General features: G+C 39.2%; 1 protein-coding gene across 4 annotated transcripts in view; it reads right to left on the bottom strand.

Annotated features, from left to right (window-relative positions):
• Nucleotides 1–24,830, bottom strand: part of CDH18 (cadherin 18) — a 908,539-nt gene that overhangs the window by 670,822 nt on the left and 212,887 nt on the right. For 3 of the 4 annotated variants that reach the window (XM_043508441.1, XM_038391555.2, XM_038391556.2), the window contains exon 2: nt 15,071–15,181. The gene's annotated coding sequence lies outside the window, so the exon portion shown is untranslated. Of the gene's footprint in view, nt 1–15,070; nt 15,599–24,830 lie in introns of those variants that run through there. The other variant, XM_043508442.1, reaches the window with a different exon arrangement.

Below are 24,830 nucleotides of genomic sequence, written 5' to 3'. Positions count from 1 at the left end.
TCTTAAATTTACATATTTTATTCATTCTGCTTTAGATTAAAGCGTGCGCACACACACACACACACACACAATCTAAAAGTAATAGAATCTTGTGATAAAATCTAAATTTAGTAGAACCTCACTAGTTCACTGGTTCCCTTTAGGAGGAGGTGGACATGAATGGGGACCAGAAAGAGTTCCTTCCATAGGTGGGGGGAGGGGGAGGGAGAGACTGGAATTTGCCCCTTCCTCAAGAAATATCTGAGCCAGCTAACTGTCCTCCAGGAACATCTTTGCCAAATATATTTTAGAAAACCACTTGATCCAATTTTACATGTTTAGATGCTGCATTGTATTAATAAGCAAATGACAAAAACAACAACAAAGAACCCACTAAAATTTTGATCCAGACTAGTTTGCCAGAAAGCATAGAATGATATTTTTCTACTTCTAAAAATTACGTTAAGTTATGCATATTTATTCTTTCCTAACCTTTGATCATTAATTAAGGGGTTTTTTTTTTTGCACACCTTGTTTCTTTGAAGAAACTTCTATCTACTTACAGAAGATACATAATCCGTTTCTGGACATATGCCTTTCAGACACATCACCTCCTTTGCTTTGATATATAACAAAATGTCAAAAACAGTTTCCACTCTCACTTTCCATTATGCTCACAGCTCTGGGGACATTGATTTAATTGAAACCCAATTTACATCAGCTGTTTCTACCCCAATCTCAATTAATCAGTGTAGTTTTTATGCATTTTACATGTTAAAGTGTTCTTCACAGGGAAACAGCACTATGCATTTAATTGGCCAGATCTCAGCCCACCGCTAATGAATCTTTGTGTTGCTTATAGGACCTTAAAAGTTCCCTAAGTAGGAAGCTGAGAATTTTGTGCTATGGGGGAATCCTGGTCTATAGTAAGGCCAGCAGAGTGGCTCTGTGCCAACCTCTCCTGGCCCTCCAGCATAGGTGCTTCATAGGAGTGGGTATTTTGGGAGCTGCAATTCAGCAATACTCACTAGTATAATAGCCCCTCAACACCATTACAAGCTTACACAAGTTAAAAGCTGTCCTTGGACAGGTCTAATTTAGGCCCAATTAGGCCTGGAGACAGCCTCTGTCTGAGGACTGAATGGTGGCTTAGGCTACCTTTGATTCTCCCAGCCTCATCTGAATCAAGCTATAATATAGCTGAGGATTTTGTCCTTGATATTTCAATACACTGTATTATTTTAACAATCATTTCTTGGGTTATTTTAAATACATAGTTTATTTGCTGGTAATGTATTTTTGGGACTTGTCTTGAGAAGTGTTGAGCTTCTCACTCTCTCTGTCTCTCTCTCTCTCTCTCTCTCACACACACACACACACACACACACACACACACACACACAGAGTGAAAAGAAAAACATAGACCAAAACCATAATATGTATACCAATGTGACCTTAAAGCTGTGGTTGAATATATCAAACACCTACAAAAGTCCAAAGGAAATTGAAATTGCTGAGACAGAGTGAAAATCAACTCTGATTACCTATCACTTAGTTATGTAGGTAATTACTTAGCTTATATATTACTTAAATACATTTTACAAAATTCATAGCATGGTTAGAAAATGTTACCTTCTTTCCTCTTCACACCATCTCAGAGCCCCCAGTGGAATTGGTTTGCCCAAATAACTTAAAAATAAATGCTATAAATGAATTCTCAAAATACGGTGCTAAGATTTAACTGCCTGTCTCCCATTAACATCAAAGAGAGTCACGTGGCTAAAGTCCTTCACAAACCTTTGAAAATTTATTCCTTTTTAAAAAAATTCCTTAAATAGATCGTGAATGTTGAAGTTCATGGTGAGAGGAGCACATCACAAATGTATAGTTGTATTCCACTGCTCTATATTACTCTTTTACCTATTCAGCAATGATGTGCACAGCATCACACTACTTGAAGAGCTATGGCACTTTCGCTTTTTGCTTGCTGGCTTGCTTTCTAGACACCAGGTAATAATCTGGCTTTATATCTGTGCTCCCTAATGTTCCCTGTTTTTTTAAACTTCCTTGCTAATTTTATTTGTTTCTGTGTATTTTTTATTTATATTATTCCCATGTTCAGAATGTCCATTAACAGTGTGATATTTAAATAATGCCACATACCACATGCTTATTTAGACGAAGTACAGAAAAAAAAACATCAATATGTCTTAAGTCAACCTTCTGACTGGCCACATGCCTCCAAGTAGGATTATGAGGAACACTGATGACCCATTTATGGATTCATAAGTTTAGAAGGCCATTATCATCATCTAGCTTAACCTGCTCCATAACACAGGCCAAAGAATTTCACCCAGTAATTCTGACTTCAAGCCCAGTAACTTGCTGTGGAACTGCAACATATTTTTTAGAAAGACATCCAATCCCGATTTAAAGACATCAAGTGACAAAATCTACCACATCCCTTGGTAGTCTGTCCAAGTGATTATTTACCTTAATGCTTAAAAGTGTATGCCGAATTTCAGATTTGAACTTTGCTAGCTGCAGCTTCTCTAATGGATTTTTTTTGTATGTCTCTTTCTAAGTTTGGACCTAATTCTGCCACACTTATTCATGCTGGAGTACCACCTTATGCTGAGGAGTCCCACTGAATTTAGTAGCAGAATTTGACCATTTGTTTCTAGCCTATTTTATTCAGAATTCAGTTTAAATCTATTTTCATTTAAATTTAAATTAATAAGGGCCCATTAAAAGATGACACTCTTCAGTGAATTGTTTTATAATTTAAAGAATAGTAAATGGCAAGACAAAACTGAACTATTAAATTTTAAATTACAGAGTCTGAGCTTTAGTTCCCTACAGAAAAGTCTATCTATATTTGTGAATATTGATTACCACTGAGTTTGGATTATGTTCCTTTTTTTTTTGGCTCATACAGTCTCATTTCATTGATAAAACTATCTGTTTTCCTTCTTTAAAAGCCAATCCTAGTCAACACTAGATTTTATGGACTGGGCCAATCCTAAATTGTTATTTAAAATTATGTTTATTGCCTTGAACTGATGCGATGGAAAAGCATTCCTGAAAAAAACAAAAAACAGCTCTATTTCTGAACAAATAACCTCAGGAAAAGGCAGCAGTTCAGAATGACATAGTTCCATTACTGCCTCAGTTGGCCTCTTTCTCTATAGGCACACAGACAGCCCTCCTTTCAGAGGAGACAACATATTAAGGAAGATTAGAGAGGCACCAGGGACTGGGAGAAACTGCAGGCTGACCAATCACTACAAGGATAATCTTTTTCTGCATAAGCAAGCCCTAAATACATCTCGGGGAACACATAAAGTAATAATGAATCTCCAACAGGAAGTGGTTTTGATTATGATTCTCAATAGAAGGTCAGTATTTGGGTAAAGGACTGATCAAGGTCCTGCTCCCACTTCCATTGACTTCAATTGGGCAGGATCAAATCCTCTGCTAATTGACAGAGGAGGTTGCACCATAGAAGGAGTCCTCCAGGAAGTGAAGAAATGCCACACTCCCTGTTCACTCTAGATGCAGTCTTTGGGTTCCTGGGACACTTCCTGATGGGAACAGAAACAAAGCTGCCCAGGATAGGGCAGTAACAGGATGCAGCAACACAGAACAGTAGAAAGCTTATTACCTCATTGCTGCACATAGTTTCTGTACATAATAAAGGGTTTATCTTGACACTGGTCTGCTCTTCTGTAAGATATGACATGGTACTAGGAATGGAAGGCACAGAATGCTGGAAGACCAGTCAGAGCAGTAACATTGAAATGGCTACCACAGAGCCAGTCGCACTAAACTCCGCCCTTCCCAGCTCTGAGAATCAGGGGAAAATGCTGAATGTGCCTGTAAAATGTTCAAACAGCAATTTCAACTGTATAACGAAAGCCACAGTTGAAATTAAACTGGTGGATGAGCAGAAGATTGCCTTGCTCTTAACGGTGGCAGGCACAAATGCAACTAGATGTATATAATACATTCTATGTAGATGATGGTGGGGAAAGAGAGGAAAATTTTGGAGAAAAAGAAAATGTTTGAGAATCATTGTGTCTCTGGAAAAAATGTTATTTTTGAGAGACCTATGTTCAGGATGAGAACATGGAATGTAGGGGAAATAGAGGAGTTTGTCACACACACACAAAAATATCAGTCCCGTGAATTTGGAATGTTAACAGACTCTCTCATTAAAAACCAGATTGTACCAGGGTGTAACAATAAAATGTCCATGAATGATTACTAAGGAAAAGGGATCTGACACTAGATACGGCAATATGTATATGCCAAGCAGCAGAACATAATGAAACACAGATGAAAATCCTAGGGAAGGCACAGAGCACAACTGTGAGTACTACAGCTGAGTTAGCAAGGGAAAAGTTCACAGAAATTAAATTGGCAAGGACAGAAACATGGAAAGCAGGAAACAATGCCAGTAATGTGACAACCAGCATGAGTAAAGGAAATACCCAGCATTCAGGTGAATGTGTAAAAACTGTTAAAAGCCCAACCATTATGCTAAAATGTGCAAAGAAAGCAGTAAAGTGAATGTATTAATGAAGAAAGGGATTTCCCCCAAGTGAAGAGGAAGAGCTATTCTTAAGCATAATAATGGAGGAGGCTGAAAACTCAGAAGAATGTCTAATTAAAATGTGCACAAATGACACGTATGTGACATACATGATAGACACTGAGGCATAAATAAATGTAACAAGAGAAACTGGAATAAACAGCTATATGGAGCACATAAAAGTGGAAGAATCTAAAGTATCTGTGAAAGACTACAATGGAAAAATAATTAAAGTGTTGGCTGACATTAAATACAAAGGCAAATGATAAAACAAGTTTGCAGTGGTACACAGAAGCAAGCAACCAGTCTTGGGCCTACACATGCGTTAGGTGTTTGGTCTTGTTAAGAGGATGTATTACCATAGAGCAGGGGTCAGCAACCTTTGGCCTACGGTCCATCAGGGTAATCTGCCGGCGGGCCACGAGACATTTGTTTACATTGACCGTCCGCAGGCACGGCCCTCTGCACTCCGAGTGGCCGCAGGGATGTGCTGGCAGCTGCTTTCTGCAGCTCCCGTTGGCCAGGAACAGCTGCAGAGGTCATGCCTGTGGATGGTCAACGTAAACAAAGTGTCTCGTGGCCCGCCAGCAGATTACCCTGATGGGCCACATGCCGAAGGTTGCTGACCCCTGCCATAGAGAGACAGAAAGCTATACAGAACCGGATATGAAAATAATAATATCATATTAAGATGTATTCTCAGGAAATGGATTCCTTTCAATAATATTCAAGAAGTAGTTAAGAGAAGATGGAGATCCTGTGCTACACAAAAAGTTCCACAAGTCTTAAGAAAGAGACTAGAAGAGTTTCAAAACATGACAAATGGTATCATTTGGAGAATCGAAGAACCAAGAGATTGGATTCACTTTTCAGTGACTGTAAGAAAAAGAAAAGAAGGATGATTACAACTGTGTAAGGACCCTAAAGGGCTGAAGAAAAATATAAAAAGAACACTTCCACTTGCCCACAAGTGAACTATTTTCTGAGATGGCATGAACCAAATGCTTCAGCATGAGCCAGATAAGATGCATTGGCAGGATATTGGCAGATCCCTGTAGACAGTCAGAAATTCAAGATCTACACTTTCAACAAACTATTTGACAGATACTGTTTCTAAGACTGCCTTTTGGAATATGTTTGGCTCCAGGAGTATTTCACTGCAAAATGAATCAGATGCTAAAGAGTCTAGTAGGTATGAAAGTATAAATTGATGACATAATAATTTGGGGCAGGACTTCCTTTGAATATGAGGAATGACTAAGGAGAGTATTGGAAATTGTGACAAATAGAAACCTTAAACTGAACAAGGGCAAATATCAATTCCAAACAACAGAAATAACATAGTCGGGAGAGAGATTGACCTCCAAGGGAATCTTGCCTGATGAATCAAAGGTTCAAGCAACACTCAACATGCTGAGACTTTAAGATAAACGGAATTCTAAAGGCTGTAGGCATGTTGCATTATGTCAGCAAATTCATACATAACCATATAACTCATCTAAGGCACCTCTTCCACAAGCTCATTCAATGGCCTTGGATGCCAAAACATGTAAGAGATTTCAGTGATTTAAGGCACTTTTTGATACCAGCTTCAGTGTGGCAATTTTTTTATCTATTGAAAGACAAACTCTCCACAAATACCTTGAAAGGAGGGATGAGAGCAGTGCTATTACAGTATTATGGAACTAACTGCCACTCTTATATACAACTAGGGCTATGACAGCCAAAGAGAAGACGTATGAACAAATTGAAAAAGAGACTAGGTCTGGTGTAAGGATGTACAAGATTTCACAAATTTCTCTATGGATGTAGCTTCAAAGCAGAAACTGGTCACAAACCACTGACTGCAATACACAAATAAGGACTTGGAGAAGTTCCAACAGGGACACAGTAGCTACTTTTGAAAATACAGAAGTATGATGTCACTTGGAGGTCCAACCTGGATGCTACTTAGAATGGCGGACTCTCTTTCAAGTGTAACCCTTCTGCCCATCAGAGTTGGCAGCAACAAGGGCTGGGTTCAGTATCTAGGGGTTCCATTCCAATAACACAATGCAAAACCGGCTGGAGCCCCCACCCAGTGACCTGGGACAAATATATACCACCCCCACTGGGCGCCTCTAAGAGGCAATACTTCCCCTCTCGCAAGCACAAAGTCTGAGTGTAGCAAAAGCCTTTTAATAATAGAGAGAAACAATGTGGCATTATGTTGGGGAAACACCACCAACAGGATTCATAATACAACCCATGAGCCAAAACCCACCCCAAGCAAATTGGGCCATGTCCTTCCCCTTTGGTTCTTGAGTCCAGCAACCCAAAAGTCACCCAAAGTCCCAAAAGTCCAACAACCCAAAAGTCTCTGTCCCTGGTCAGTGCAGCCCCAAAGTTTGAAAGTTTATCTGCAGAGTTTTACCTCCCAACCTGGGTGAAAATGGGGGGGAGGGGGTTAAGGGGCACCTTACGTGGTCCAAAGCCAACTGTCCAATCTCTCTGTGGGGCTCCGCTCCACCAGCCACCCCACAAATTGCTCTGCTCTGCCAGCCACCCCGCAAACTGCTCCGCTTCACCAGCCATCCCACAAACTGCTCTGCAATATATCTTCAGGCCCCCCCATTAATTAACACAACGCTCAGTGATTTCAGCTCTTTGTAATTTTAGCTCTTTAGTGATTTCAGTTTGTAGTAGGGGAGCCTCAGTGCTGGTACACCATTAGCGCAAAGTGAATTCAGCTCAGCAGCCTGTAACTAGACTCCTAGAGGAATCAAACTAGCTCTGATATTCTACCATAGATAGAGGAGCTGGTACAATTATCCTGTAGGGCCCTCACCAGGAGCCAATGTGAATGTGTCTCTGTCTGTGTGTCAATTCACTGGCTTTTGGAACCCATGACCCTTGCCTAGAGAGTGCTGCTAAGTTGATGGTGAGTCCCTCCATCATAACAAAAGGCCAAGTACAGTTCCACTGTCCTTGAGTCACATAATCAGGATAATAACAGTTTATTCTTCCTGCACCAATAACAGAGAAACTGGGGCTCCTACAGCAGTCAAAGTGACCATCAAGGCTGGGTGGGTATGCCTATGCAAATGAGATCAGCCCCTGAAGTTCTTTTCCATAACCCACCATGACTCGCCACCAGATGTCAGGGTAGAGCTCATCCTGACTCTGCTTCCACAAGAAACATGCTCCATCTGACAATACACAGCCTGATGATGTGGAACAAGGAGTAAACATACATGTGAATATGATAAAAGTGTTACATGCTGTATCTCCAGGCATGTGAAATAAACTGGGGACAGAAACAGCTAAAGATTAAATGTTCCAAACAGTGATACAAGTGATAAGTAAAGCAGAAAACAAAACAAAACAAAAAACACTCCCCACCTGCGTATTCACACTATAAATATAAGGTTTCAGTGATCTCAGGAGTGCTTCTGAAGAGAACACATATTGTGGTTCCCACAATGATGAAAGGATAATGTTGGAATGAATACACAAAAGGCACCTGGGAAAGGTAATCAAAAAGGAGAGCTGGAGAAGCTGTATTCTGGCCATAGATGAATAGTGATATCAAAGAAATGGTGAGCAGATTTGGAACATTTCAGAAATACAGAGATTCCCAGCAGAAAGAACCAATGTTACCACACGAATAACCTGCAGTTCCACATGGCAAAGCTGGAATTGACATATTCAGTTTGGGAAGAAATAATCACCTGGTTATAATAGACTACTTAAGCAATTTCCCAAAAGTAGTCTCATTGGAGGATTCTGATTGATTCTCTCTGAGACTTCTTTTCCCCTCAGTTTCCTAAAAACTCAGTTTGACTCCAGATTTCATTACTCCAGTATTTTTATTTGTTATACAGCAAAGCTATGCTGAGTTGATCAGGTTCAAGCATAGGGGGTGGGATTGGCCTGGTTACTTTGTAGGAGCCAATCCCTGTACAGCATGCTGTAACACATTGTCCGTGCACAATTTACTGTGCCTCATTTTGAAATCCAGGCTTATCGTGTCCATTGTAAATGGTTCCCGGCATGTTTCTCCTTATCTTAGCTAGCACAGACATTCTGTTTCAAAGCCTGATGATCCATTTAACTCCCTAATCCTGTTTCCCAAGAAATGAGACCGCAAACATGTGTACTTACTCATGTAAAACCAAGCCTACAGTTGTCATAGCAGTAACAGTTGTCAGAAACATTAAATCTCTATTTGCATTGTCATGGAATTCCAAGAAAAGTAATAATTGACATCAGATCACAGTTCAAGAATAGGGAATTCCTGAACTTTATTAAAATGTACAACTTTCATCATGAGACATCTAGTCCCAGATATTGTCAAACCTGTTATTAAGGAGCCTGTGATAGTGAGGAAAAGACTGTGAAAGTACAAGTAGACAAAATATTACAATAAAGGAGCATGACCATTTCCACAGCTCAATAAACAAAGCCCCGATGAGAATTTGGCAGAAGATAGACACTGGCCAGTCAAAGCCACAGGGATCAAAGAAGAATAACCTTTCTCATACTTAGTGATCATAGATGAAGGCAAAATATTGTTAAGTAATCATAATAATCTGCTCAAGATACTAAACACCTTGGCCAAGACAAGTAAGTCTGAAGTAAGACCAGATACACACGTTGAAAAATATTCAGACTGACCCTGTTACTGACCAGGAGACTTAACTATTACAGACAAGGATTTACCTGAAGACAGTTTGCAATACAGCAGTTCAGACAAATAGCTGAAATACCATAAAAGACTCAGCAAGGTATATTAGGGTTGTGTTTCAAGCAACCTGAAGAGTTAATTCCATTGTAGTAATTGTAATAGTTTAATAGTTTAGTTTAACAGTGTTTAAGTTCAGTAAGTAAATTTTAAAAAAGGATCCAAAAAAGGGAAGATGTGATATAGAGTAAATTCTCTACGAAGTGTGGAGATGCCACACTTCCTGTATACTTTTCATGCAGTCTTTAGTTTTCTGGGAGACTTCCTAGACTGGGGCAGAATGAAAGAAGTGCAAGAGAGGGCTGTTGCAGGCTAAAGCTATGCTTGTTTCCTCATTGTTATGAACAGGAACTATGTACAGCAAAAAGAAAAGGAGTACTTGTGGCACCTTAGAGACTAACAAATTTATTAGAGCATAAGCTTTCGTGAGCTACAGCTCACTTCATCGGATGCATTTGGTGGAAAAAACAGAGGAGAGATTTATATACACACACACAGAGAACATGAAACAATGGGTTTATCATACACACTGTAAGGAGAGTGATCACTTAAGATAAGCCATCACCAACAGCAGGGGGGGGAAGGAGGAAAACCTTTTATGGTGACAAGCAGGTAGGCTAATTCCAGCACTTAACAAGAATATCAGAGGAACAGTGGGGGGTGGGGTGGGGGGGAGAAATACCATGGGGAAATAGTTTTACTTTGTGTAATGACTCATCCATTCCCAGTCTCTATTCAAGCCTAAGTTAATTGTATCCAGTTTGCAAATTAATTCCAATTCAGCAGTCTCTCCTTGGAGTCTGTTTTTGAAGCTTTTTTGTTGAAGTATAGCCACTCTTAGGTCTGTGATCGAGTGACCAGAGAGATTGAAGTGTTCTCCAACTGGTTTTTGAATGTTATAATTCTTGACGTCTGATTTGTGTCCATTCATTCTTTTACGTAGAGACTGTCCAGTTTGGCCAATGTACATGGCAGAGGGGCATTGCTGGCACATGATGGCATATATCACATTGGTAGATGCGCAGGTGAACGAGCCTCTGATAGTGTGGCTGATGTGATTAGGCCCTATGATGGTGTCCCCTGAATAGATATGTGGACAGAGTTGGCAACGGGCTTTGTTGCAAGGATAGGTTCCTGGGTTAGTGGTTCTGTTGTGTGGTGTGTGGTTGCTGGTGAGTATTTGCTTCAGATTGGGGGGCTGTCTGTAAGCAAGGACTGGTCTGTCTCCCAAGATCTGAGAGAGCGATGGCTCGTCCTTCAGGATAGGTTGTAGATCCTTGATGATGCGTTGGAGGGGTTTTAGTTGGGGGCTGAAGGTGATGGCTAGTGGCGTTCTGTTGTTTTCTTTGTTGGGCCTGTCCTGTAGTAGGTGACTTCTGGGTACTCTTCTGGCTCTGTCAATCTGTTTCTTCACTTCAGCAGGTGGGTATTGTAGTTGTAGGAATGCATGATAGAGATCTTGTAGGTGTTTGTCTCTGTCTGAGGGGTTGGAGCAAATGCGGTTATATCGTAGCGCTTGGCTGTAGACAATGGATCGAGTGGTATGATCTGGATGAAAGCTAGAGGCATGTAGGTAGGAATAGCGGTCAGTAGGTTTCCGATATAGGGTGGTGTTTATGTGACCATTGCTTATTAGCACCGTAGTGTCCAGGAAGTGGATCTCTTGTGTGGACTGGTCCAGGCTGAGGTTGATGGTGGGATGGAAATTGTTGAAATCATGGTGGAATTCCTCAAGAGCTTCTTTTCCATGGGTCCAGATGATGAAGATGTCATCAATGTAGCGCAAGCAGAGTAGGGGCATTAGGGGACGAGAGATGAGGAAGCGTTGTTCTAAGTCAGCCATAAAAATGTTGGCATACTGTGGGGCCATGCGGGTACCCATCGCAGTGCCGCTGATTTGAAGGTATATATTGTCACCAAATGTGAAATAGTTATGGGTCAGGACAAAGTCACAAAGTTCTGCCACCAGGTTAGCCGTGACAGTATCGGGGATACTGTTCCTGACGGCTTGTAGTCCATCTTTGTGTGGAATGTTGGTGTAGAGGGCTTCTACATCCATAGTGGCTAGGATGGTGTTTTTAGGAAGATCACCAATGGACTGTAGTTTCCTCAGGAAATCGGTGGTGTCTCGAAGATAGCTGGGAGTGCTGGTAACGAAGGGCCTGAGGAGGGAGTCTACATAGCCAGACAATCCTGCTGTCAGGGTGCCAATGCCTGAGATGATGGGGCGTCCAGGATTTCCAGGTTTATGGATCTTGGGTAGCAGATAGAATACCCCAGGTCGTGGCTCCAGGGGTGTGCCTAGTAGCCTCTTGTTCATACTCCGACCTATTCATGATGACGACAGCACCTCCTTTGTCAGCCTTTTTGATTATGATGTTTTGTAAATGGCTTGTCTAGTTTTTGTAAAGTCCAGCCACGAGGAAGTTTGTGTGGAAGGTTGGTTCTTTATGAGAGTATCCAGTATCCTGTAGCTACAGCAAACAGGGAAAGATTAAGAATGAGCTCTCAAAACTGGATACTCTCATAAAGAACCAACCTTCCACACAAACTTCCTCGTGGCTGGACTTTACAAAAACTAGACAAGCCATTTACAAAACACACTTTGATTCTCTACAAAAGAAAAAGGACACTAAGCTATCTAAACTACTATATGCCACAAGGGGCCACAACAATGGTTCCCGTAACCCACCCAGCAATATTGTTAATCTATCCAACTATACTCTTAGCCCAGCGGAAGAATCTGTCCTATCTCGGGGCCTCTCCTTTTGCCCCTCCACCCCCACGAACATGATACAGTTCTGTGGTGACCTAGAATCCTATTTTCGACGTCTCAGACTCAAGGAATATTTCCAACACACCTCTGACCAACATATTAACCCACAGAGACCTTCCTGCCAACACTACAAAAAGAAGGATTCAGGGTGGACTCCTCCTGAAGGTCGAAACAGCAGCCTGGATTTCTACATAGACTGCTTCCGCCGACGTGCACGAGCTGAAATTGTGGAAAAGCAGCATCGCTTACCCCATAACCTCAGCCATGCAGAACACAGTGCCATCCACAGCCTCAGAAACAACTCTGACATCATAATCAAAAAGGCTGACAAAGGAGGTGCTGTCGTCATCATGAATAGGTCGGAGTATGAACAAGAGGCTACTAGGCAGCTCTCCAACACCACTTTCTACAAGCCATTACCCTCTGATCCCACTGAGAGTTACCAAAAGAAACTACAGCATTTGCTCAAGAAACTCCCTGAAAAAGCACAAGAACAAATCCGCACAGACACACCCCTGGAGCCAGGACCTGGGGTATTCTATCTGCTACCCAAGATCCATAAACCTGGAAATCCTGGACGCCCCATCATCTCAGGCATTGGCACCCTGACAGCAGGATTGTCTGGCTATGTAGACTCATAATAATTCAAAAAAATAATTCAATACAAGAGTCTTTTCTTTTGAAATCTTCCAGACTTGCTACTTTCTTCACAGTCCACTCTTGTAGAAAAGTTATTTTTAGGAGCTTATGTACAAGGGAGGAGGAGGACTATGAAGAGAATCTAAATAAATGAAAGTATCAGGGAGTACCCATGTTAGTCTGTATCCACAAAAACAACAAGGAGTCTGGTGGCACCTTAAAAACTAACATATTTATTTGAGCATAAGCTTTTGTGGGTAAAAACATAAATCTGTTAGTCTTTAAGATGCCATCTGACTCCTTGTTGTTTTTGTAAATAAATGGAAGACATTCTTTATACTCTGGTGATACAGAGATGCCTAGCACAATGATGTCCTGATCTTGTCTGGAATGTATACATACTAAGACACAATCTACGCCCACAAGAGCCTACAATCTAAATGAAATAGGAGAAAGGAAGTATGATCCTCATTTTACTGATAAGACAGAGTCCGTCTTATCAGAGTCCATTTTACTGTTAAACTGAGGCAAAGGGATTAAGTGACTTGCTCAAGGTCACACAGGGAGCGTGTGGCAGAGCTGGGGACTGTATTCAGATCTCCTCTGTCTTATCCATTGCATCGCTTCTTATTTCTTTACATTCTAACTCATCATTGATATACAATGCTACTCCACCCCCTTTACCTTTGTTTCTGTCTTTCCTAAACAGCACATACCCTTCAATACCTGTAGTCCAGTCATGACTACTATTCCACCATGTTTCTGTTATCCCTATAATATCTGGTTTCACTTCCTGCACCAGTAGCTCTAGTTCCTCCATTTTGTTACCTAGACTCCTCGCATTGGTGTACAAACATCTTAATTTTTGCTGTTTGGCCTTGCTCACATTTTGTACCCTATTAGGCACAGTCATTCTACAGCCAGTATAACCTATTAGACTAGTATCCACACCGCCCTCGCTCCTTATATACATTCTCCTACCCATGGCTGTATCCTTTCTTACTTTCGTGCCTGTGTAACTACCAGCACTCTTATTAACATTTGGAAATTTTCCACAATCAAACTTTAGCTGAGCCCTAAATGTTAGGTAAAGTATTATGCAGTACTCACAAAATGAGCCATGAAATACAAAAATACAGTTTTACAAATTGTAGTGGCTCTAGCTAATTTAACATTGATGATCACCTAATGTATTATATGCAGGTCTTTAAGAGGGAAACAGTTTTCCCTTCCCATGAAAATTTTTGAGATTTTGAAAATTTTCCCATATAGAATTGTGACTAATTGTTGAAATCTCAAAAATTTTCATAAACCAAAAACTGGGGGGGAAGGGAGGTTAAGTTCAGGTCAATCAAAAAGTTTTGTTTCACTAATTTTGAAATGTTTTGTTTTGAGTTCAATCTTTTTTTATTTTTAACTATAACATTAACTCAAAATAAAAAGTAATTTTGAATCCCCAAACCAGAACGACCAACTCTAGTTCATAGTAACTAGGTCAGTTTAAACCTGCCAGGATTAGAGATACTAGCTTTGTTATTAATAAAGTGTTTGAGCTTCTAACTTGTGGAAAAATATTTGAGCTATCTTCTTCAAATAATTCCACCCATGGTACACATTTTGATACTTTTAAAAGCAGGAAGAGTTCCTTATTTCTATCTGTCAAACTATAGTACTTCACATCACATATTATTAAAGAAATCTGGGGTTGGGAGGAAAGGCTCTATGGGGACCTAAGGACTGGGGAGTTGTTTTGGGGTCGTTTAAGTCAAACAAATGGGCATGAAAAATGTAGTCAGGAAACTATTATCTGAATTTTTGTTGACAAATGCATTTAAAATGAAAATTATGCTTGGAACTGTTACATCCAAAACAACCAGGTTTCTAAGTAACGTTGGAAATCTTGCTCACTAATACATTTGATATAAAGATCTTAAGATACATCATGCTGATAACAAAATCCCGGGCCTACAGCAGACCTCTTCAGCAGTCCCATCAAGATGACTATGGAGCAGCATATAGGAGTTACATCAGTCACAGGAGACACTATGCATTCTTATTCCTATTTATTATTTATAGCATGGTAGTACCCACAGGTCACCAATCAGGGATCAAGGCTCAGTGCAATAGATGTTGTACAGACATATAATGAAAACGTGCCCCCTGCCTCAAAGTTTAGAATCTAAGCATTCTATTTTCCTGACCAAAAATGTTAAAAGCCTAAAGCAGGAAAAAGAGGGGAGGGTTTAGAACAGCAAGGAGAGATGTCAAAAGTTAAATAAATTAATAAATCATACAACAAGCCAAATAAGTTTTCATGAGAGGTGACTGAATTTATTTAAAAAAAAAAAAGGTAAAATACCTTTTATTTGATGAGTAGCCCACAGCTCAGAAATGCATGTTGGTTAAACAATCTTGAGCATCTCCCATGAAGATATCAAGAGGTGGATGTGGAAGTCTTCACAAACTTTCACTGAAACAGAATAATACTGCTTTCAATATGCCTATCAGATAACCATGTGCCTATCAGATAACATTTTGCCAGCATGATACCGAAATGAAAAATAGCAATATACCTAAAATGCTGCACTTAGGACAGAGAGATGATGAGATATTTACTTTCAGAAAATATATCAAATTATCGAGTTCCAATAGTAATAGCACATGCTTTTTAAAACAAACAAACAAACAAAAATAAACAGCTGTCCATAACAGCAACTTCAGATCACAACAAATGGATAGTGGGAATGTTTCCAGGCTTGTAAGTAGCTCAGGAATTTTCCTGCCCATACATCACATTCCAGCTTGGAAAATTGGTTAGGCAATCAGCTTTTTTAAAAACAAAAATGAAAAACTGTTATAGAAAGAATGATCATGATTTTTAAAGAGTTTTATGACTATTTAATAGCAAAAGTGTAGAAAAAACATCCATAACAAAGGAATAGAGTTTATACTCTATCCAGGCAATATAGATAATATCTCATGCTCCTTCATATCTTCTTAGCTTCACTGTTTGTTAGCTCTGTGCCATGTTGTAATATTTTAATTAAAGCTGATCAAAAAATGGAATTTCCATACCCATAGGAAGTTCAGAGATATCAATATTTGTTTTTTTCCCAAATTATAAAAGTCTAAATGAAGCTTTTCAACCTTATCAAAACAAAATATTTCAATAATTTCCCAGGACAATCTAAATATTCCTGTGAAAGGTTTTGACTTCTTTGAATCAGCATTTTCAGGAAACAAACTGTTCCATCAGAAAAATTTTGATCAGCTCTAATTTTAATGATGGCAGCAGCGGTTTGAGAGAAAACATGTTTAGTCATATATTGGGTTTTACCATGCATGATTGATAAACTTTGTACTCTATTGCACATTGCAATATACTACCACATCCCAGGCTAGCTATCAAATGGAAAGGGCTATGAGGTAATAATTACGACTTTTATAGTGTTTTATATTTAAAAAAAACACTGTTAAATCATCATAGCATCACTGTGAGTTACTTCTCCCATGTTTAAGAAAGATAAATTTAAATTGTAACAGGTGTAGAAAAGGGCTACTAGGATGATCAGAGGAATTGAAAACCATCTTATGAGAGGAGACTCAAGAATCTTGGCTTGTTTATACTTACCAAAATAAGGCCAAGGGGAGATATGAATCTATAAATACATCAGAGGGATCAATACCAGAGAGGGAGAGACGTTAAGTGCTAATGTTGACACAAGAACAAAGTATGTAAACTGGCAATCAGAAAGTTTAGGCTTGAAATTAGAGGAATGTTTCTAATCACAAAAGGAGTGAAGTTCTAGAATAGCCTTCCAAGGGGAGCAGTGGGTGCAAAAAACTCCCCCTAACTGGTTTCAAGACTGAGCTTGGTAAGTTTATGGAGGGGATGGTATGATGAGATTGTCTATAATGTCATGTGGCTGATCTGTGACTGCTGTTAACAAATATCCCCAATGGCCAGAGATGAAACATTAGATGGGCAGGGCTCTGAGTTACTACAGATAATTCTTTCCCAGGTGTCTGGCTAGTGGTCTTGCTGACATGCTCAGTGTATAACTGATCATCATATTTGGAGTTGGGAAAGAATTTTCTCCCTGGTCAGATTAGCAGAGACCCTGGGTTTTTTTTTTTTAGCTTCCCCCAGATCATGGGGCATGGGTCACTTGCTAGTTTAAACTAGTGTAAATGGTGGATTCTCTGTAACTTGAAATCTTTACATCATGATTTAAATAAGTCAGCCAGAGGTTATGGACCTATTACAGGAGTGGCTGGGTGAGGTTCTGTGGCCTGTTATGTGCAGGTGGTCAGACCAGATGATCATGATGGTCCCTTCTGGCCTAAATATCTATGAAATAATTATCCTATTTTACACAGTGAAGGAAACTGAAGCAGATTTATGGTTATAATTATTCTTTAAGTGATATGATCAAGGCCACACAATAGTCTTGATCCTCCATAGCCTTATGCCCTAAGTTATACCTGTAGAAAATGAATACAAAGTTGGTATACAACAAATGGTAGTATTTTAAATCCACTTTACATGTGCATAAATTACAACACAAGGAGCAAGACACAGGGAAATCAGATCCAGTTAGTTTGTGACAGACTCACTGTTAGGTTTCTAGAGTTTCTACCCACATTCAGTTCAGTGGAGCATAGCCCTGTTCAACAGACTGAAATAATACATTAGCTGACCAGGGATTCTGTGACCTGCTACAGAATAAGAGCAAGGCAAGGATTAGAAAATGGTATACTATCAACAACCATCTCTAACACTTCAAAGAGAAATTAAGAAAACAAATCCTTAAGGCGTGGGCATCTGAGACCTACTAAGCCCTAGATAAGTAAGATTTTACATTAAGGCCAAAAAAGTTACATGTGGAGGAATAAAGCCCTTTATAAGTTTCAAAAACTATTTTATTATTGCCTGAAATTTTGTATTCAGAAAGAAGGACAAAGAGCCCCAACAGTTAGTTTTGCTTTACGCTTGAATTTTTTTCACAGTTCTCTATAAAATATTTCTCTTTGTTTGGGTTCCAACTTCTGGAGTGCCAGTTTAAGTTTTATATTTAATTTTTTTTTAAGTTATGTTTTGGTGTAAGTTTTATGTAACTTATCCTTTATGCACTCTTACTGATTTCTAAGTAAGCTTTAATTAGCCGATAACTATTGCACTATATGCTTAAATATATTCTATTAAGATCAGTGCTGTTTATGAACAGTGGCAGTGCCATACTAGCTCTAACCAGTGGATCATCTATTAGTTCAGTGTCTTGACATCAATAGTGAGTAGTACTAGCTGGTTGTGGGGCAGTTGGAAGTAACCCCTCCCATGAGGAAAATTTCTAACACCTCATTAGCTTCTGCCCAAAAGGATGAGGCTTCATATGCCTTCAAAAACCTGTTATAACTCTGGATATCCTTGTTATCCATAAATTCCAATCTGTGTTTGAAACCTGCTAAATTCCTGGCCTTGATAACATCATGTGACAGGAAGTTCTGCAAGCTAATTCCTTTGTATTGTTATAATTCAAGCAGATTACTTTTCTGTGCTCTGTTAGTAAGCAAATTAGCAAATATTAACACTTTTAGTCCCTTACTTTCTGTATATTTGGTTAATGTATTAACTATTCCTTAGAATCTTTAGGATATTAACAAAGAATATATTGAGTTCAAAAGACCCACTGAAATATATTATCTTGTTAGTCCTCTTGACTGTTAGTCATGTTTTTACACACAAATCAGGTAAACTGAGAATGTATAGAAATTACATCAAAACATGTTTCTTTTGGCAAAAGTTCTTTTTGTTTGGAAATCCTACATAATGACATTGGTATGGGAATTTAGTTGGGGAATGAAATCTACCACATTCCTCCAGACACAGTGGAGGAGAGACACACAGAAAGTTCTTTATCATCATCATCGCCACTACCAAGGAGGTAATGTATCTATTCTTTCTGTCTCTGATTGATAATCTGTGATTAACTAATTCCAATTGAGCCTGTTATTTGACAATCTTGAGTCATCATTAACTCAGACATGCAACAGCTCCATAGTAAATTTCTTGTTTCATGTACTCCCCTTCAAAGGAAATAAAATGCACATAAAAGTAAAAAAATGAAACAATTGTACTAAATTTGCACCACTTTTTCTCCCATTGTTGGAGAAATTACAAGCAATGGAAAATAGGGCTAAAGATCTTCGGTAAGCACTAGTTCCAGTCTCACAGCTCTTGGGTAATTCACATGAAATGCCTGCCCCTCCAGTTACCATGCTTTCAAACCAGCACTGACAGCACATCTGATTCAGTGGCCATACAGTTGTTTTGTTTCCCTATCACAGTTCTCCGCTTGTTCCACCTCTGCAGGGAAAAGATCTGTAGATAGAGATTTAATGCTGCTATGGTACCTGTGGTAGCAGAAAGCCTGTGTTAAAGACCATTGCTATAGAAGTGTGCCACTTATGGTAAATTCTGCCAGGCATGGCCCTAATTTATGCTAACCATTCCCCCATAATGTCATATGGATTTAATACACACAAATTTCTTACTATGTATTGTGTGCAGGAGGGCAACATGTTATATGTTTACTGTTCTGATTTTTGCCACCGTAAACAGGATTAACCTAAATTTGCTGTCCTCAGTGCCATTTAGCAGAGAAGAGATTATGGTTCCTTCTGGGCTAGCTCTAACAAAGGTGTAGAACATGCTGTTTCTTAGGGCAGAAAAGTGTTAAGTGGCTGCTTTATGTGAGTGGCTACACAGGAAGGACAGTTAGGGAAACTGGGCTGGAAGGGGAGGGCATTTGCGGTTTGTGGTTTGCTTAGGGCAGCAAAAGCCTTAGAGAAGGCCCCAGCTCCTAAAAGCAATAGCTGGTGGGTAGGTAGTATAATGTTAGACTCACCAAAACACACTTCTTCCAAACAGTTCAGCTACCTCTATTTTTATAATGAGCTTGTAAAGAGAGAAGTGGAGGAAAAAAGTTGGCACCTGATATACAAGACCTCTGTACTGAAAAGGCCATGAATTATGTAAGCAGCTATTATTACTGAAAGTTAAAACAATTTAAGATGTAATAAAAGACTGCAGAAAAGTTATTTGATGCCAGAGTCATCAGAGCTATCATCAGCTAACCAATCTGACGGGTAATGTTCTTATTAACTGCCAATAATATTCATCCATTAAAAAATTAAACAAATGTATTAGACTATTAAGTAACAATTTATGCCTTCAGTGATGCTTTTGTATGCACAGTTGGCGTATTAAAGCTTTCTAGTGATGCATAAACATATTCTTAATTAATGAACCCAGGATTTATGAATACAGTGCAAAAACTGCATAATCCGTTTGATCTTATTCTTTCTCCTTGATCAGCATGCCAGTGTCTATAGATCTGGCTCTGGATGAGTACTGAGTAAAAATGTGAGAAGCAACATTTGCTCGGTGCACCGTACATTACACTGGGAGAAGTAAAACACAGCTGTATTTTTTCTGTGCTTGTTATACTGAAGCTTTGTTAGGCTTTTAAAAATGCAATACCCATTTTTGTCATTCATGAAATATTCATGAAACCAAACCAAACAAACACAGAACCAAATTCCTGCTCTCTGTTTCATGTACAAGATGCTCCTTTCTGCCATTGCACCAGTGCAGCATGATCCACCATGCTCAGGATACACTCCTGTTTCCAAACAGGGGACCCCTTGGAATGTAGTGCACACACCTCAAGGAAATTTGGTATGTTGATTTGTGGTATAGTCATGCAAACAGATCCACAGGGCAGATGTTTGGCATGAAGTATGCACTAAAAGGAAGAACATGCACTAAGGTACCCCCATTCTTCCGCATCAGTCTTTCTGAACCACCACAGATACACCTCCTGTATGGCAGGAATTCCCCCTCACTCAGGAGGGACTATGAGTAATAACTGGGATATAGGGTAATTTCCTGCAATAGCCTGGAAAAACTTTATTTAATTAAACTTAATTCAATAAAGTTTAACTTAATACCTTTGGGGTCCATTGTATTAAAAATGCAGTTGTTTATGTGTTGCTGGGGGATTGCGTATAACTTTTCTAGGACATTTACTAATGTAAACCTTGGGGATATATTAGGAACTTCAAAGAACTGCTTGGGAAAATATGTGAAATGGGTCTCCTAGAAGGTATTGTGAGTTCTTTTGAAGTCATTATCTACTGATGTCCTGCTCCTGAAAACTCCAGGCCAGAGACCCCCTGAACAGTATAAAGGATGGACTAAACTTGTCCTGGGTGCACATAACAGGTAAGGCTGTTGTGAACTTGTGACCATAGAAGAGACTCTTTTTAGTGTGTGGAGGACTAATCACCTGCCAGAGCTCATGTTGGCATCAGACTGATCTCTGATTAGCTTAATAGCCATGTCTCCAGGAGAGAGCTCACAGCAGCAGAGCTGTACTGATGCAATTAAACCACCCACAATGAGCGGTTGTAACTATGTCAGCAGAAGAGCAGTTCGTGCTGACATAGTGTGGTCCAAACCGGCGCTTCTATCGGTGTAACTTATGTCATTTGTGGTGAGTTTTTTTTTCACACCCCAAAGCAACTATAAGTTCTACCAACAAAATTGTTAGTGTAGACATATCCGTAGTAAGCATGTAGATTCTTTTATTGTTTTAATATGTTTTCTCCATAGTCTTAAGGTAAAAATATTACATAAGTTTGCATAGAAAGAGCTGTGTGGTAGCTTAACTCTAGGCAGTTAAACTGTTATTAGTCTTTGAAATGAAAGCAAGAGGAGTGCTTAGGCAGATTCTCTTTTCCTGGAAATGAGAGAGTGCAGGCAAGGAACTATTCTGCCTAGTGATATCCTGGTCAGAAAGGAGAGAAACATAGTTCTCCCCCTGAGAGAGGTGGCTGGTAAGGAAGCTGGAGGCCTGAGAGTGGGTGCCCATGCCAGACTATCAGAGGAAATATAGACACAGTTGCCATGAACTGTAACACTAACAGCTGGATTTTACTTAGTGTCTGATATCTAAATTTTGAAAAAGCACTTCCAATATTGTGCATGTTAAAAGCTAATATGAAGAGCTGTACACTGGAAGCCATGTGCAGTGCACAACAAGTTGTACCAGTACTGCAAAACCAAGAAACTACGCTGCATATTCTTGAGTGCCATATCGCTTATCTATTTACATGTAAACAGACAGAGGACACACTTACTATGTCTCATCCTCTACTAAAAACTGAGTAATTTCAAGTAGCTATAGTCTTTAAAGTTACAAAGTAACTATACCGTTGTTCTTTTGGGGTTCTTTTGGGAGTCCCTTCCCTCTCTTCTTCATTGTGCTCCAGAGATTTATGGGCCACTAGATTTTCTGCATCAGCTTTGCCAATTTCTGTGAAGCACTAGTAGGTGAACTCCCCTCACAATCTTCCCTACATCCAAATATGGGAGGACTCCTAGATCATCCCTTCAGGACAATCATTCCTTAGGAATCTTAGGAAAGATGAGATGTACTGGACTGCTGCACATGCCTTCTGTTAGTGCATTTCTCTGGTAGAGCAATGCTGTTTGTGGGGTTTTATTTAGTATGCATTTTTTAATTGTTTCTTTACACCTGTTTCTGCTGTGCCATTAGACTGGCTGTGATGTGGGGAGGAGGAAGGTGATGTGATATCTTTCTATTCGCTAATGCTGAAAACTATACAACCAATTCCCAATAGGAAAACGGAGACCCATTAATTATATTGAGCATCTGAAATTTCACGCTGGGCAAACTGAGCTTTGCAGCACTCTCTGGCAGAAATTTCTGCTCTTGTATATAAGGGGTCTAATTCCCAATAATTCAAATGGTTAATCAGCCATCACAAGGTAAAAATTGTTTTGCCATGTATATAAATCCATTTCAAGCTTGCTCCATGGCTGATAAGATATTTTGTGTGCTTCTCCTTGCAGACTGGCTAAAAACATATTGCAGCTATGTCCCTGGCTTGTATCGTCTTTCACCTCACTTCTCATGTTTGGCTAATACAGGATGTCTCAGGCATTGGTACATATGATTCAGCACCAGTGTGGCTTGTGTGTGTATGTGGATTAACATTAGCAGACATATCTTTATGCATTGTGACCCCATAGCCTTTATAAAGCCTTGTACTGTCAGTTCTTCTATGTGTCCCACTGTTCATTAATATTAAATGGCACCTTTCCCATCTCTAACTGGATGACCATTCTGAATTCTTGAACAGCATAGAATCATAGACAATTAGGGTTGGAAGAGACCTCAGGAGGTCATCTAGTCCAACTCTCTGTTTGGATTTATCTCTATCTGCAGCTTGACTATATCTGTCACAAGAAAGAATTCTGCTTAGTTGATATGTTCAAGTTCCTGATGAAATTTCCCCTTTTTGCATATGCTGAAGATTTCATAATCAAATTTCTTGGCAATCACAGTCCTTTGTGGTGATGCTGCCCTCGACAAAAAATCTGCAATGAACACCAGACACTTTGTACAGCCAACCAATGTTGTTAATTTTCATTAACATTCTTTGAAGAAATTTTGGAGCTGATAACAGCTTTATTCCAAAGGTTTTTGTTCTGTATCTATGTACAACTACACCCCAGGAGACCCTAGTCATGCTTGGTGCATGAACCACAATGGCTAAGCATTCCTTCTCTATTTGAGCACAGTTTTGTTGTGTTGGATATAGTGCCCTAGAGGCAAATACAGGATGACCATTTCATGAAAACTCGATCCCAATCTGTATTCACTAGCATCACATTGAGTAACAGGTTCTTTTACAACACAATATTTTAGGCGTGAATGTCTAGTAACTAACTTTTGGACAGACACAGTCTCAAGTGCTGGCAAATTAGGATGTAGTCATTATCCATAGCTGTATTCAATGCAGCCACTCTGATTGCCATAAGAAAAGGAGTACTTGTGGCACCTTAGAGATTGCCATACTTTCTTTGTCCAGACCTTCAGCTACTTCATAGTTTGTCACTGAGGCTCTGAAGAAGCTCCACTTTTTGTAGGTATCCCTGCCTGCACTGCAGCAGGGAATGGAAAGTTGCTCAGAGTCATTGCTGAAGTGACTCAGTGTCTCAGGTCATACATAATGAAGAATTAAAGCCATTAAAAAAAACAAAAAACCTTTTGGTTCTGCTATGATAATAAGAACTGACATAAAGAGCTGCAGCCAGGAAGTCACAGTGCACAACAAGTTTTATTGATCCGATAAAATGCAGAAACTTTGCTACATATTGTCAAGCACCATCAACTGGAATCTTATCTAAAACTATTTATTAGGGGTTGTCAAACGATTGAAAAAATTAATCGCTATTAATCACGTGATTAATCGTGCTGTTAAACAATAACAGAATACTATTTATGGTGCTTTTATGAGGTGAATTGAAAAATACTATTTCTTTTGTTTATCAAGTGAGTACTATACACTTTATATTGCGTTGTAATTGAAATCAATGTATTTGAAAATGTAGAAAAACATCCAAAATGTTTAATAAATTTCAATTAGTATTCTATTATTTAACAGTGCGATTAAAACTGTGATTAATTTTTTTAAGTTAATTTGTTAATGTGATTAATTGACAGCACTACTATTTATATATAGACAAAGCATTTACATAAAATTCTGCTTTGGGATAAACTCCTTCAATTCATAAGAGAACAGTTATTGCCATGGTCACCAGAATGTGTTACCATCCTGACGGGAGATTTCTACCCCAAAGGAGAATTTACCTTAAGTTATAACTCAAGCTGATCAGGAATTCTCCATCAAAAGAAAAAGATTAAAAAAAAAAAAGACAGAAAACACGGTTTCCACAATATTAAAATTTTCCGTGGGGAATTTCAAATTTTGCCATTTTTTTTCAAGTTTTGGTCAGGAAAATCAAAATAAAATATTTTGTACTGGGTGAGGACAACTCAAATTAGAATATTTTATTTTAGTGAATTAACCTGAAATATTTTGCTTTGAATGAGTTAAAATAAATAAAAACATAACCCCTGCATTTTTCTAGCAGATTGGGTAGTTGTAGTTCAGGTACCTATTTCTCCTAAAACCAAGCATATGTCTTCTAGGATGTACCCAGAATTATGTGGCTCCCTGATGAT

Source organism: Dermochelys coriacea, chromosome 2 (genome assembly GCF_009764565.3).
Source record: "Dermochelys coriacea isolate rDerCor1 chromosome 2, rDerCor1.pri.v4, whole genome shotgun sequence".
Taxonomy (NCBI): domain Eukaryota; kingdom Metazoa; phylum Chordata; order Testudines; family Dermochelyidae; genus Dermochelys; species Dermochelys coriacea.
The sequence above is the reverse complement of the archived record's forward strand: the minus strand, read 5'-3'. Positions and strand labels throughout refer to the sequence as shown.